The 14,073-nt window shown below is 38.8% G+C and overlaps 1 pseudogene; it reads right to left on the reverse strand.

Annotated features, from left to right (window-relative positions):
* Positions 1-4,992: 4,992 nt before the first annotated feature.
* The window catches only part of LOC143653432 (S-formylglutathione hydrolase-like), a 46,375-nt pseudogene continuing 37,294 nt past the window's right edge, over positions 4,993-14,073 (reverse strand).

Genomic DNA, 14,073 nt, shown 5'->3' on the forward strand with positions numbered 1-14,073 from the left:
TGAGGATTGAATTGTGCCCCCCCAAAAGGACTTGTTCAGGTCCCAACCCCTGGTCCTGTAGGTGTGACCCCATTTGTAAATAGGGTCTCTGAAGATGATAGAAGTTGGGGTGTGCCCAAACCAAATAGGGGTGCATCTTCATCCTATATGGCTGAAGTCCTTATGAGCAAAGGAAATTGGACACAGAAGATACCAGTTGGGGAAGAAACAAGCCTTCTGGGCTCTGAAGCCATGAACCAATAAACTCCTGCTGTTTAGCCAACACAGTATAAGTCATTTGTTTCAGCAGCTAGGAAACTAAACTAATAATTATACACAGTATTTTAAAAAATAATTTGAACCTCTTTATGAATTTTAATGTGTTTATTTGCATCTTCTTTCTCTCTTTTTGCCTAATTAGCAAATAGAAATGTCAAAAGGTCTCTTTTATTGGTCTTCCCAAAGAATAACCTTTTGGTTTTATTATTCACAATATTTTATTAATTATATTTTTATCTTTATTATCAATTCTTTCATTTTACTTTTTGAGATTTATTTTGCTTATCTTATTTTTCTATCTTCTTGAGATGAGTGCTTAGTTCACTTACTCTCAACCTTTCCTAGTTTCTAATCAATACATTTAAGCTAGAAAATTCCCTTGGTGTACTTGTCTACACCCTCTAGATTTTAACATATACTCTGTTCATTTCTATTTATTTCTAAATAGTTTGTGATTTCAATTATGATTGCCTCTTCAGCCAAGAGTTATTTAAAAGTTTTAAGAATTCTAAGAAAATAGATTTATTTTTGTTATTCTTTTGTCATTAATTTCTAATTGTATTACTTTGTAGTCAGGCAACATAGATCTATAAATTTCAATTTGAAAAAAATTATTGAATTTTATTTGAACAGTCTATGTATTGGTTACTATTTTTGTATAACAAACAACCCCCAATCTTAGTAGCATAATATGCAAACATTTATAATTCCACATAATTTTTAAGGGTCAGGAGTCTGGAAGCAGCAGGGCCAGATGGTTCTGGCTCAGGATTTCACATGAGGTTTCAACAGCTATTAGCAGGGCTCCAGGAAACTGAAACTTGCGTGCTGGAGGATTTGCTTTCAGGATGGCTCGACCCACTCCATGGCTGTCGGTAGGAGGCTTGAGCTTCCAGCTGGCTTCCCCTAGAAGGGGTGAGACAAGAGGCAGCCCGGCATGACTTGGTCTCAGAGTCGCACACCATCACTTCCACCTTATTCTCTTCATGGGAGGGGAATCGCTAAGTCCAGCCCATACTCAATGGGAGGGGATTGCATGAGGGTGTGGTTACTGGTATGTGGGGATCCCTGGGCCATCTTGGAGGGCGCCTACCACCGTCAGGTTTTGGTACTGTTTCATATGGTTTGGAAAAACTGTTTTATCTCTGTTTGTTGGGATATGTTCGATGTATATCTGAGACATCAAACTTGTTTATTACATAATGTCCTCAAATCAGCTTTTAATTTTGCTTCCTTCATCAGTGATTTTGCCTGGGATAAAACTCTCTTGATGACTGTTTCATGTAGAGGTGAAAAGAGTAGGTATTCCACAGTTGTCGGTGGCATGTTGTATAAATGCCAGTTGTCTGCTAGTGCTGCTCTGGTCTTCTAGAGCCATTCTGATTTTCTGCCCACGTATTCTATCAATTACTGAAAGGAATGGCAAAATCCCCAACCGTGATTGTAGATTTGTCTATTTTTCCCTTTCATTTCTTTTGCGGCATGTATTTTGAAGCTCTGTTATTAGGTGTGTCACATTTAAAATTGTTATGTCTTCTTGATGAATTGACCACTTTATCATTATGAAGTGATTCTCATTTTCTCTGTAATACTCCTTGATTTATAGTCTACTTTAACCGATATTGATAAAGCCGTGCCAGGTTTCTTATACTTAGCATTTGCATGGTGTATCTTTTTTCCATCTTGCTACTTTCTATCTGTTGTTTTATTTAAATTCCATCCCTAGCAGCTTGATGTTGGGTCTTGTGTTTTTATCCAGTCTGATGATCTCTGCCTTGTAACTGAGATAAGATCCATTGATTTTAGAGATGTATTAATCCCAGCATGAGTTTTGATTTGTTAGTTTCACCTTTTATTTGAACGGATTTTGCTTGACATATTCCAAAGTTAAGTAGTTATGTGTGTTATGAGTTAGAAACTTCATTTCCGTCCAGATTACAGAGACCTAAAATGTAGGGTCTTACGTAGGATCAGAGTTTATTTTTCTTTTACATAAAGGAAGACTGAAGCCAACTGGCCCAAGAGTGATAAAGTAGTTCCACGAAGGCACCAGGGACATAGGCCCATTCTACTTTCTACTCTGTCAGCTTCTGGACGCGATCCTCATCCTCGTGAACACAAGATGGTTGTCAGAGCTCCACCCATTGCATCTAATTCTTAGGCAAAAAGAAAGGAAAGAGTAAGGGACAGAGTGATGCATACTAATTTCACCTAGTGTCTTCCACTTAAATGTCATTGTCTAGAACATGACCATCTCTGGTCACATAGAGATCAGGAAATGGATTTAAGTCACTGGGAACATAGGCTTCCTTGAGTAAAATTGGAATTTTATTACTAAAGTAGACAGGGGGAATAGATATTGAGTAGACAACTGGCAATATTTTCCCCAGTGACATGAAGATTCTTGATAATTACATTTTGGATGTATGTTATCTTTAGCCATGCAAAATATCATTCTTTGACTTCTGCTTTGAATTTTATTTTGTATAATATTAATATTTCCATGCCTGGTTTTTGTTAGTTTCTGCCAGATGTGTGTGTGGGGTGGAGGGAGTCATTTAAAAATTTGTTTCTTATAAACAGTCTATTGTTGCATTTTGTTCTGTTTTTCAAAACTGGACAGTCTTTTCACATAGGACTTTAACCCACTCATATGATTTCTGATCTGTTTGAGTTTCTTATTCCCTTCCTGCTTCTTTCCCATAGTCTCCTTGTCTCATTTTATAAATGCAATAGCTTCTCCAATCTTTCTGGTGATGTACATTAGAATCTCTTTTAAAGCACCATCCTGTCCTCGAATTATCTGTTTGCTGTTCTGCTTCTCTTGGTCCTTTGCTCTCAACCTGTTGGTTTTCCATAAACTGCTGGAGGTCCCTGTTGGAGTCGGTTCCTGACTGACGGAGCTTTCTCTTTGCAGTTTTCTTGTTCTCTTTCCCCACCAGGCCTCTCTCTGAGTGGGAGGGATTGATTGTGGATTCTGTGTACTTTGGTGAGGTCAGCTCATTGATGTTGTAGTGCTGTACTTTGGGGTACCAGGCTATGAAGGAGTAGCAGGCAAGGGGCCCCACCATGGCCCCTCTGGAGTGAAGAGTGTTGGTGCCTCCTTGGAAGAGTTGCCTTTGCTCTTTGCACTTTCAGTGCCTTTTGCATTGATCCTGTGTTAATTCCAGTTCTACTCTGAGACCCTGCTTCTGTACCCAGGAGCCAAACTAAGCCAGGAAATTCCCATTCTCCAGTGCATTCTCAGCTTCCAGCCTGAAACCCAACATTGCAACTGCCGTGTACCAGCCTGTTTGGGGAGGCCCCAATTCACTTCTTCTCTTCCCAGAGGTAGCTCTGTGTATCTCCTGACCCTTGAGCCTGTGCCCTGTGCAGCTGGCCTCCCCTGCATCTGCTCCTACCCAGGAGGTCCACCTGGTCTCTCTCTGGGATATGCTCCCTTTCTCAGGCCTCTTGGTCAATTTGGTCCCACCTGCTTTCTCCGTTTCAGGAATTCATCACTTTCTGGTTCTCCAGTGGATAACTTCCTTGTTTCAATGCTTTTATCATCGTATTCTTTGAAAAATATCATTTCTATACTTATAAGGAATTTGGTGAGGAAAATTTTGCTTGGCTATTTTACTTCTCCAGCTTGATCCCTCCTAATCGAACATTTTACAGATTTTTGGGGGGTCTTCCACATTTTTTTTCTTACGTTGGTGAATTAATATTTAATATCTTATATAAGACAGCTATTAAATTTTGTGTCATTTACATTTGGTCATATCCAAAATTTTTATATTATTTCTGTAGTTTTCCAGGTATCTTCTTGGGATTTTTTAAAGAGACAACCACAACTCCTAAAAATAACTTTTTTTTTCCTTTTCAAGAGTTATGCCCTTTATATATGTGGCAACATTTTAATCATTTTGAAAATGGCAGAGCATCAGTTAAAAGTATACGAAATCAAGGAGTCATCTCACTTGAAAGTAATAATGAGGTAACTATTCTTTGACTTTAAATTGGAGCAAAATCACATGGGCCAGAAAGTGAACTCTTCCCAAACTCAGAATATACTGGCTAAAACTTCCCTTCTCCCTCCACCAATAAGAGTGACCACTGGTCTGTTTTAGCTTCTTTATTAACATACCCCTCCCCCATCCCCATGAGCCTCCCCCACCCACCTCGACTGTATTCACCACACAGCATTGCCCCATTCCTGCCTACATACCATCCCCCCACCCCACAGACCTCCTCTCCACACTACACACACACACACACTACAACATGTTTCTCTGGGAACATTATTGTGGGTCTGGTTGGAAAATCAGCTATTTTAGTACTTGAACACTTATTCTTAAGGGGCAGATTGAGTGCCGGTGGCAAACTGGCTCCTTCCATGCAGTACTGTCTGGTCTGAAAGGGTCTGGGCTCAGAGCATCGTGGCAGGCAGCTGCTTATGCTTGGCTTTAGGTTTGGAAGAAAATGAGATGCTCCAGGGTTTTTTCTGATTTTCCCTTCACAGCAACAGCAAATCCCCTCCCCTGCCAACAACAAAACCAACAACTAGAAACAACTGAAATGGAATAGTTTTTCAAAGTGCCATCAGACTAAATTTGCTTACTTGAACAGGAAATTTTATGGTTATTGATTTATAGGCTCTCAGGTCCAAATGGGACCTTTTTGTCTGCTCTGTGAAAATGGATCTGGGCCCTTTAAGTGTTTTTCTTGAGTCAGCCTGACACTGAAGCTTTGTCAGTAGAGGGTGCTGGAGAGGCACTGCAAGACAAAGGATTTTACCTCCCAGATCTGATGTGCTGGCTCAGCAGGCTCCTGCCTTCTGTAGCACTCGCCCAGCTCCTGCAGGGCCCACAGGTTCTGCAGGGCTCAGTCTGTGGTACATTGCATCCATCAGCACCCAGGGGCACTCTCCTTGGGCGGTTTTGTAGCACAGTCCTTCTGCTTCTGCTTGGCTTACAGCTTCACCAGAGTCCAGAATGTCTCCAGAGAGACCTCTCCCTATACACAGCTTTCCTCAGATCCCTTAGATGGTGGAGTTCCAGCAAGGTCCATCAGTGCCATCTTTGCCATCCAATGAGCCATAGCTGTGCCCTTTCCAACAAGGTCAGATCTCAGCCCTGGGGTAGGGTGGGGAAGGGTCTATCTCAGTCCTAGAAAAACTGGCTTCTCCTTATATCTGCTTAAAGTTCTTTTCACTTATTAGTTGGTCCCACATAACTCCTTTCCCTGTTATAGTTAATACTTCCTTATATTAACACTTTACTATTCAACATATTGGGTGGTTCCATTCTCCTGGTTGGATTCACACTGATACAGAAATCCTTCTGGTTGGTCTTTGCTCGTTGTAAAATGGGTTCTTGGGAATTCAGAAAGGGAAGGGAAAAATGACAAGAACATGGAATGAGAGGAAACTAGAGAGCCAATATCTTTATTTCCTTAGAAAATCACTGTTTCTGAGTTCCAGTAATCTATCACAGGATACTGCTGGCTGCTTTTATTAAATTCACGTCTGCAATTGAAACCAAAATAAAGAGTAAGCAAGACAAATAAAGAAAAAACAAACAAAAAGAGTCAGCAAAGACTTGGCCCTCAGCTTTCTGCTCACGAGGTCTCTTTCCCTCCCAGGCTGCTATAGCTCTCCACCTGAATTACTCTCAAATTTCTGTCTCAAGTTCTAATTATTCCCTTAGGCCTCAGTCCCATGTTACCACCCACCTCTTATGTCCCTGAAAATGGAATGCAGAGCTATAGTCTGGGTTCAAGTCCTGACATTACCGCTCACTTCCTCTGTGACATTGGCCTCAGATCTCCCATCTGTAGAATGGGGTCAATATACCTGTCTCATGGAGTTTCCTTGATGCCAACATGAGCCAATATGCATGGAGGGCTTAGGATAATCTTTGGCTCATGGTGAGCTCCAAATAAATGCCACTGCTTTATTGCTGGATGTTTTAATTTATTTTTACTTATGCTCCAGATTCTAAAATCTACAATTGTCATATTTGCCATCTTTTGAATTTTCATTGTGTTTGATTACTGATAACAGTCATTTGTGCCTGAAATTATAGTTTCTTCTCTGCTTTCTTTCTCTTTTCCCTCCAAGAAGTTAGGCTTCAACCCAGGCATTCTTTTTTCCAGTGTCTTTTCCCTCTCTCCTTCCTCTCCATTGACAACCTGCTGGTGCTTGATCTCTTGCAGAGATCAACCTACCCTCCTAATGCCTACACCCCCCTCACCTGAGCATTCTGCACAATAAAGTGGCATTAATCTTTCTAAGTCATGCCTTTCCCTTGCTCAGTTACCTCATCGTCTCCTGGCTGCCTAAAGGAAACCATCCAACTTTTCAGCCTGGCATCCAAGGCCCTTTGTTCTCTGGCTTTAACTTGTGTATCTAATTATTGTGTACTTAAGTTCTCTCCTTGAAGATAAAAGGCCTGCTTTCTGTTCTCCCACAAACATATTGTGCTTTCTTTTTCTTTTCTTGTTACTTCTTCTCCTTCTCCAAACTGGCTAGAAAGTCCTCCCCCACCCCCCACTTCTCTTTCTAGCTGCCTATTCCTGTCCATTCTGACATATTCCAGCACAGCCCACCGCTCTAGACCAACCTAGAGCAGAAAGATTGTTCATCCAATATGTTGCTTTCCGTTGATACTTTTTCAAAAGGAAATTAAATATTTTTTATTCTATGTACTTGAAAAAATGTTTCTATGTTTGGCAATTCCCCAATCTCATGGCAGTGGGGAGATCAAATAAAATGCTAATTCTTAATAACTTTTTTAAAACCTTTTTTATTGTATAATATAACATATACAAAGCTAAGAAAGAAAAAAGCAATAGTTTTCAAAGCACTCTTCAACAAGTAATTACAGGGCAGATTCCAGAATTTTTCGTGTACTACCACATTATCATCTCAGATTTTTCCTTCTAGCTGCTCCAGAACTTTGGAGGCTAGGAGGAATAAATATTTTTTTTTATCACCACAATCGACTTTTTTGTGTGTGTGAAAAATAACATATATACAAAAAAGCAATAAATTTCAAAGCACAGTGCAACCATTGGTTGTAGAATAGATTTCAGAGTTGTGTATGGGTTTCAGTTCCACAATTTTACGTTTTTACTTGTAGCTGCTCTAAGATACTGAAGACTAAAAGAAATATCAGTAAAATGACTCAGCCATCATACTCATTTATTAAACCCTACCTTCTCTTTACAACTCCACCATCACCTTTGATCTCTTTTAGGGGTATTTGGGCCATGGAAAGGGCTTCTCATAATATGAGAGGGGGATGGAACTAGCTGATGTTCTGGAGAGGCTGGCCCCTCTGCATTTCAGGACTTACCTGGTCCAGGGACCCAATCTGGAGGTTGTAGTTTTCTGGAAAGTTACCCTAGTGCATGAACTTTGTAGGATTTTATATTATGCCTTAGGTTGTCTTTAAGATTGGCAGGAATGGTTTTGGTTGGGATTTGGCCAGCTATGATAAGTAGTAATGTCTAACTGAAGCTTGCATAAGAGTGACCTCCAGAGTAGCCTCTTGACTCTATTTGAACTCTCTCAGCCACTGATACTTTATTAGTTACACTTCTTTTTCCCCTTTTGGTCAGGATGGCATTGTTATTCCCACAGTGTCAGGGCCAGGCTCATCCCTGGGAGTCTACTGATTTTTTTTTACACAGCTATACTATTTTCCCAACAAGTTTTATTAACTAGTCAGTAAAAAAGTGCAGACCCTTGACAACATAAACTGTTTTTCTTCTAAAGTGCCTCCCTCATTTTTGATGTGCCATAAATATTAGGTTAAATTAAATTTTGTTCTATAGCCCATGGATTTTCGTTTGTTTTGTGGCTAAAATATTTTATTAAATTAAGGATTTAATTTGCAAATGCTTTTATAAGAAATTTCAGAGGCCATGTTATACGAATTTTTCCGTTAAAAATACAGAATTAACAGCAAAATTACATTTTCTTTAGAATACAAATAAAACATTTTGTTTTTGCTATACTGTCTGAAAATTTTATGATGTATTTTCTGACTGATAGCTCCAATATCATACATTTAACAAGTCTCATGGTTAATTCTATCACTTATAATAATAGGTTCATCATTTGGGCCATAGGAATTGACTGCTCAATTTTAAGGAGAATAGTGATAACGTTTGTCATCTATATAACATGAAGTTGTAAAAGACTCTTCAAGATATAGATTTTGTTTTAATGTGAAAACAAAAAAGCAATAAATTTCAAAGCACACCACAACAATTGGTTGTAGAATAGATTTCAGAGCTTGGTATTGGTTACAATTCCACAATTTTAGGTTTTTCCTTCAGCTGCTCTAAGACACTGGAGACTAAAAGAAATATCAATATGATGATCCAGCAGTCATACCCATTGATTAAATCCTATCTTCCCTTTTATAACTCCACCATCTCCTTTGATCTTTCTTCCAATCTTTAGGGGTGTTTGGGCTATGCCCATTCTAACTTTATCATGTTGGTAGGGACTGTCCATAATATGGGATAGAGGGGTGGAAGTAGTTGATGTTCTGGAGAGGCTGGCCCCTCTTGGTTACAGGACTTATCTGGACCGGAAATCAATCTGAAAGTTGTAGGTTTCTGGAAAGTAATCTTAGTACGTGGAACCTTTGTAGATTCTCAGATTACCCCATAGATTTTGACCATTAGATTGAAGTAAAGTCTCTTTTCCCCAGGATTTGTTTATTAATAATCCAATATTTTTTTTCTGTTATCCTTCAAGCAATTGCCCTTCCTGAAAGGTTTAGTAAGAATATACAAAAGAAAATATAAAATTGGGAAAATTGTATGTATTTTCATTTTCTCTCCATGCAAATCAGGAAGACAGCCAACATTAGATTTATTAGAGAATCATTTCAATTTGAGTCACCGAACAGCTGGGCTCTAAATGGTAAAATTTGAGAGTCATTAGTGTAGGTACAGATTTTAACAACAACAAAAAAGGAGGATTTGCTAATTTCAGAGAACATATTTAAAGTGAGAAGTTAAAATGAAGGTTATCAAAGTATTTGGGATTTGTGGCAGCAGGATTGTGAGATACTTTGGAAACTGCACCTAGAGGGTTTTATATTTACATCAAATAGTCCATCTACTTAAATGAGTTTTACATCTAGAAAGTTACCATTTGTAAATATGAACATCATCCTTTTTAAATAAAGATCAGAAGCAATTCCAAGACAGAATAAAGTCTCAGTGGCTTATGCATTATATAGATATCCATTTTTAGTTTATGGTTTATTGGAGTGGCTGGAGGGAAGTACCTGACGCTGTTGAATTGTGTTCCAGTAGCCCTGATTCTTGAAGATACCTGTATAGCTATATCGTTTTTTACAATGTGACTGTGTGATTGTGAAAACCTTGTGTCTGATGCTCCCTTTATTCAGGGTGTGGATAGATGAGTTAAAAAAAAAAGATAAAAATAAATAAATATAGGGGAAGATAAAGGGTAAAAATTGGGTAGATTGAGATACTGTGGGTCAATGAGAGGGAGGGAGGGATAAGGGGTATGGGAAGTATGCATTCTTATTTTTTTCTTTTTATTTCTTTTTCTGGAGTGATACAAATGTTCTAAAAGATCGTGGTGAAGAATACACATGTGATGATATTGTGAGCCATTGATTGTGTATTATGATTGGACTGTACATGTGTGGATATTTCTCAATAAAAATATTTTTTTTAAAAAAAAGAAGCAATTCCAAAATCTAGCTTCTTGAGCAACATACTGTACCCTGGAAGGGAAGACTCCAGGGTTCTTTCTGGCTGGGAATGCCTCCCAATTAAAAGTATTCTTTGTCATTCTTTCTAAACAGATAAATCCTGGGGTAAATCCAGGCCCTCAAATCTACATCTGCAAAGTCCTCTTTTCCAAATAAGTTAACACTTGCAGGTTCCTGGGCTGGGACATGGACATGTCTTTGGCGTTATTAGCACCAAATCATACACAAGTTGCATAAATAGAAGAATACTATGAGAAGAATGGAGGTGATAGTTCTGCTCTTCTCTGGCTAGACTTGAATTCATGCTTGTTTCTGCATTCAGCATCCTCAGAAGATGGGAGAAACTGGGTCCTGCTCAGAGGATAGTAAACAGGATGATGAAGGAAAGAAAGATGGGACTGCAGAATGTTAGAGTGGAAAAAGAAGCCACAAGGCAGCAGGATGGGGTCCAGGACTGGAATTACTGAGGGCTGATGGCTCCTGAGTGTGACCTCCAGAAGCCTGGCTGGAGCCAAAGGGTGGCAGGGCCTGGGTTCCATGGCCTTTTTATCGTGGCCAGACAAGGCAGAGTCTAGGGGTATGGGCTGGACTCTGAGCAGGGGAGCAGAGGTGGGAGCAGATACCTCTGAGGTTCATTCCACTCCCCAAGTCCTATGATTTGAAGATACTTTTGTCCATCAGTGAGCTCCTCTCATCCACTCAGAGTGCTGGCCCAATGCTGGCAACTTGAAGACACTGAGATTTCCACTCTCTCCTGGGAGAATTGTGTGGCTATTGTGGATTTTGGAGGAGGAAAATGACAGCCATTCAGCAACATGTTTCTCATCGAAGTCTGTGTGACCACTCAAATAAATATAATTACTGAAGAAACGACTCTGATACAAAAGTATTACATATATTAAGAAGTGTTTCTGTACTAAAATTTGCCTACTGTCAAACATGAATTTTCTAGCATCACTGAAGAATTTTAAGACTGTTTTCCTGAAGCACAAGCATTTTCAAAGAGAAAACTGTATGTATATGCAAAAATTATACATGTAAAACAATATATAACTACATATATAGAACTATACATAAAACAATATATAACGACACAAAAAATTAGATGTAACTACATATGTAAAAACTAAATATAACTATATATAAGACTATATGGATATATGTGTGTGTATTTTGTTGTTTTTCTAGAAGATCTTGCAATGTTTAGGCACATGTGTCAATTTAGCCGGATTATGGTACCGAATTGTTCCGTCAAGCAAGCACTGGCCTGTTACTGTGAAGACATTTCCTGGACTTGAAGCATTAGTAAGTTGATTGTATCTGTAGGTGATTACATCTACAATCACCTGAGAAGATTGCCTTCAGCAATAAGAGATGTTTAATCCAATCAGTTGAAGGTTTTAAAAGGAGAAGTGATGACTTCAGCAGGCAGAAGAGAGAAGTTTCATCCTCATCAAAAATCTTCGTGGGACCTCCCTGCGTTCGGACCCCGGGCCGGCTCAAGCCACTTCGGCTAGCGAACCCCCAGGACGGCGAGAGTTTTCCAAAGTTTAAGGTCCCACAGCACCTTTTACTGGTGGGACCCGCAGACAAACGTGTGCCACGAGCGCCACCTACTGGGCAGGATAAGAAAAACAGAACCCAGAGATTTCACAGAAAAATATTACAACCTTGCTGGGTCCAACACCAAGAGAAATCTGAATAAATGCCCAGACGCCAGCAGCAGAAGATAACTGTCCACGCTCAAAAGATTGAGAATATGGCTCAGTCAAAGGAACAAACCAATAGCTCAAATGAGACCCAAGAGCTGAGACAACTAATGCTGAATATACGAACAGAAATGGAAAACCTCTTCAAAAATGAAATCGATAAATTGAGGGAGGACATGAAGAGGACATGGGCTGAACATAAAGAAGAAATAGAAAAACTGAAAAAACAAATCGCAGAACTTATGGAAGTGAAGGATAAAGTAGCAAACATAGAAAAAATAATGGATAGCTACAATGATAGATTTAAAGAGACAGAAGATAGAATTAGTGATTTGGAGGATGGAACATCTGAATTCCAAAAAGAAACAGAAACTATAGGGAAAAGAATGGAAAAATTTGAACAGGGTATCAGGGAACTCAAGGACAATATGAACCGCACAAATATACGTGTTGTGGGTGTCCCAGAAGGAGAAGAGAAGGGAAAAGGAGGAGAAAAACTAATGGAAGAAATTATCACTGAAAATTTCCCAACTCTTATGAAAGACCTAAAATTACAGATCCAAGAAGTGCAGCGCACCCCAAAGAGATTAGACCCAAATAGGCGTTCTCCAAGACACTTACTAGTTAGAATGTCAGAGGTCAAAGAGAAAGAGAAGATCTTGAAAGCAGCAAGAGAAAAACAATCCATTACATACAAGGGAAACCCAATAAGACTTTGTGTAGATTTCTCAGCAGAAACCATGGAAGCTAGAAGACAGTGGGATGATATATTTAAAATACTAAAAGAGAAAAACTGCCAACCAAGACTCCTATATCCAGCAAAATTATCCTTCAAAAATGAGGGAGAAATTAAAACATTCTCAGACAAAAAGTCACTGAAAGAATTTGTGACCAAGAGACCAGCTCTGCAAGAAATACTAAAGGGAGCACTAGAGTCAGATACAAAAAGACAGAAGAGAGAGATATGGAAAAGAGTGTAGAAAGAAGGAAAATCAGATATGATATATATAATACAAAAGGCAAAATGTTAGAGGAAAATATTATCCAAACAGTAATAACACTAAATGTCAATGGACTGAATTCCCCAATCAAAAGACATAGATTGGCAGAATGGATTAAAAAACAGGATCCTTTGATATGCTGTCTACAGGAAACACATCTTAGACCCAAAGATAAACATAGGTTGAAAGTGAAAGGTTGGGAAAAGATATTTCATGCAAATAACAACCAGAAAAGAGCAGGAGTGGCTATACTAATATCCAACAAAGTAGACTTCAAATGTAAAACAGTTAAAAGAGACAAAGAAGGACACTATATACTAATAAAAGGAACAATTAAACAAGAAGACATAACAATCATAAATATTTACGCACCGAATCAGAATGCCCCAAAATACGTGAGGAATACACTGCAAACACTGAAAAGGGAAATAGACTCATATACCATAATAGTTGGAGACTTCAACTCACCACTCTCATCAAGGGACAGAACATCTAGACAGAGGATCAACAAAGAAATAGAGAATCTGAATATTACTATAAATGAACTAGACTTAATAGACATTTATAGGACATTACATCCCACAACAGCAGGATACACCTTTTTCTCAAGTGCTCATGGATCATTCTCAAAGATAGACCATATGCTGGGTCACAAAGCAAGTCTCAACAAATTTAAAAAGATTGAAATCTTACACAACACTTTCTCGGACCATAAAGGAATGATGTTGGAAATCAATAATAGGCAGAGTGCCAGAAAATTCACAAATACGTGGAGGCTCAACAACACACTCCTAAACAACGACTGGGTCAAAGAAGAAATTGCAAGAGAAATTAGCAAATACCTCGAGGCGAATGAAAATGAAAACACAACATATCAAAACTTATGGGACGCAGCAAAGGCAGTGCTAAGAGGGAAATTTATTGCTCTAAATGCCTATATCAGAAAAGAAGAAAAGGCAAAAATTCAGGAATTAACTATCCATTTGGAAGAACTGGAGAAAGAACAGCAAGCTAACCCCAAAGCAAGCAAAAGGAAAGAAATAACAAAGATTAGAGCACAAATAAATGAAATTGAAAACATGAAAACAATAGAGAAAATCAATAAGGCCAGTGTTGGTTCTATGAGAAAATCAATAAGATTGATGGGCCCTTAGCAAGATTGACAAAAAGAAGAAGAGAGAGGATGCAAATAAATAAGATCAGAAATGGAAGAGGAGACATAACTACTGACCTCACAGAAATAAAGGAGGCAATAACAGGATACTATGAACAACTTTACGCTAATAAATACAACAATTTAGAGGAAATGGACGGGTTCCAGGAAAGACATGAACAACCAACTTTGACTCAAGAAGA

Source organism: Tamandua tetradactyla, chromosome 13, assembly GCF_023851605.1.
Source record: "Tamandua tetradactyla isolate mTamTet1 chromosome 13, mTamTet1.pri, whole genome shotgun sequence".
Taxonomy (NCBI): domain Eukaryota; kingdom Metazoa; phylum Chordata; class Mammalia; order Pilosa; family Myrmecophagidae; genus Tamandua; species Tamandua tetradactyla.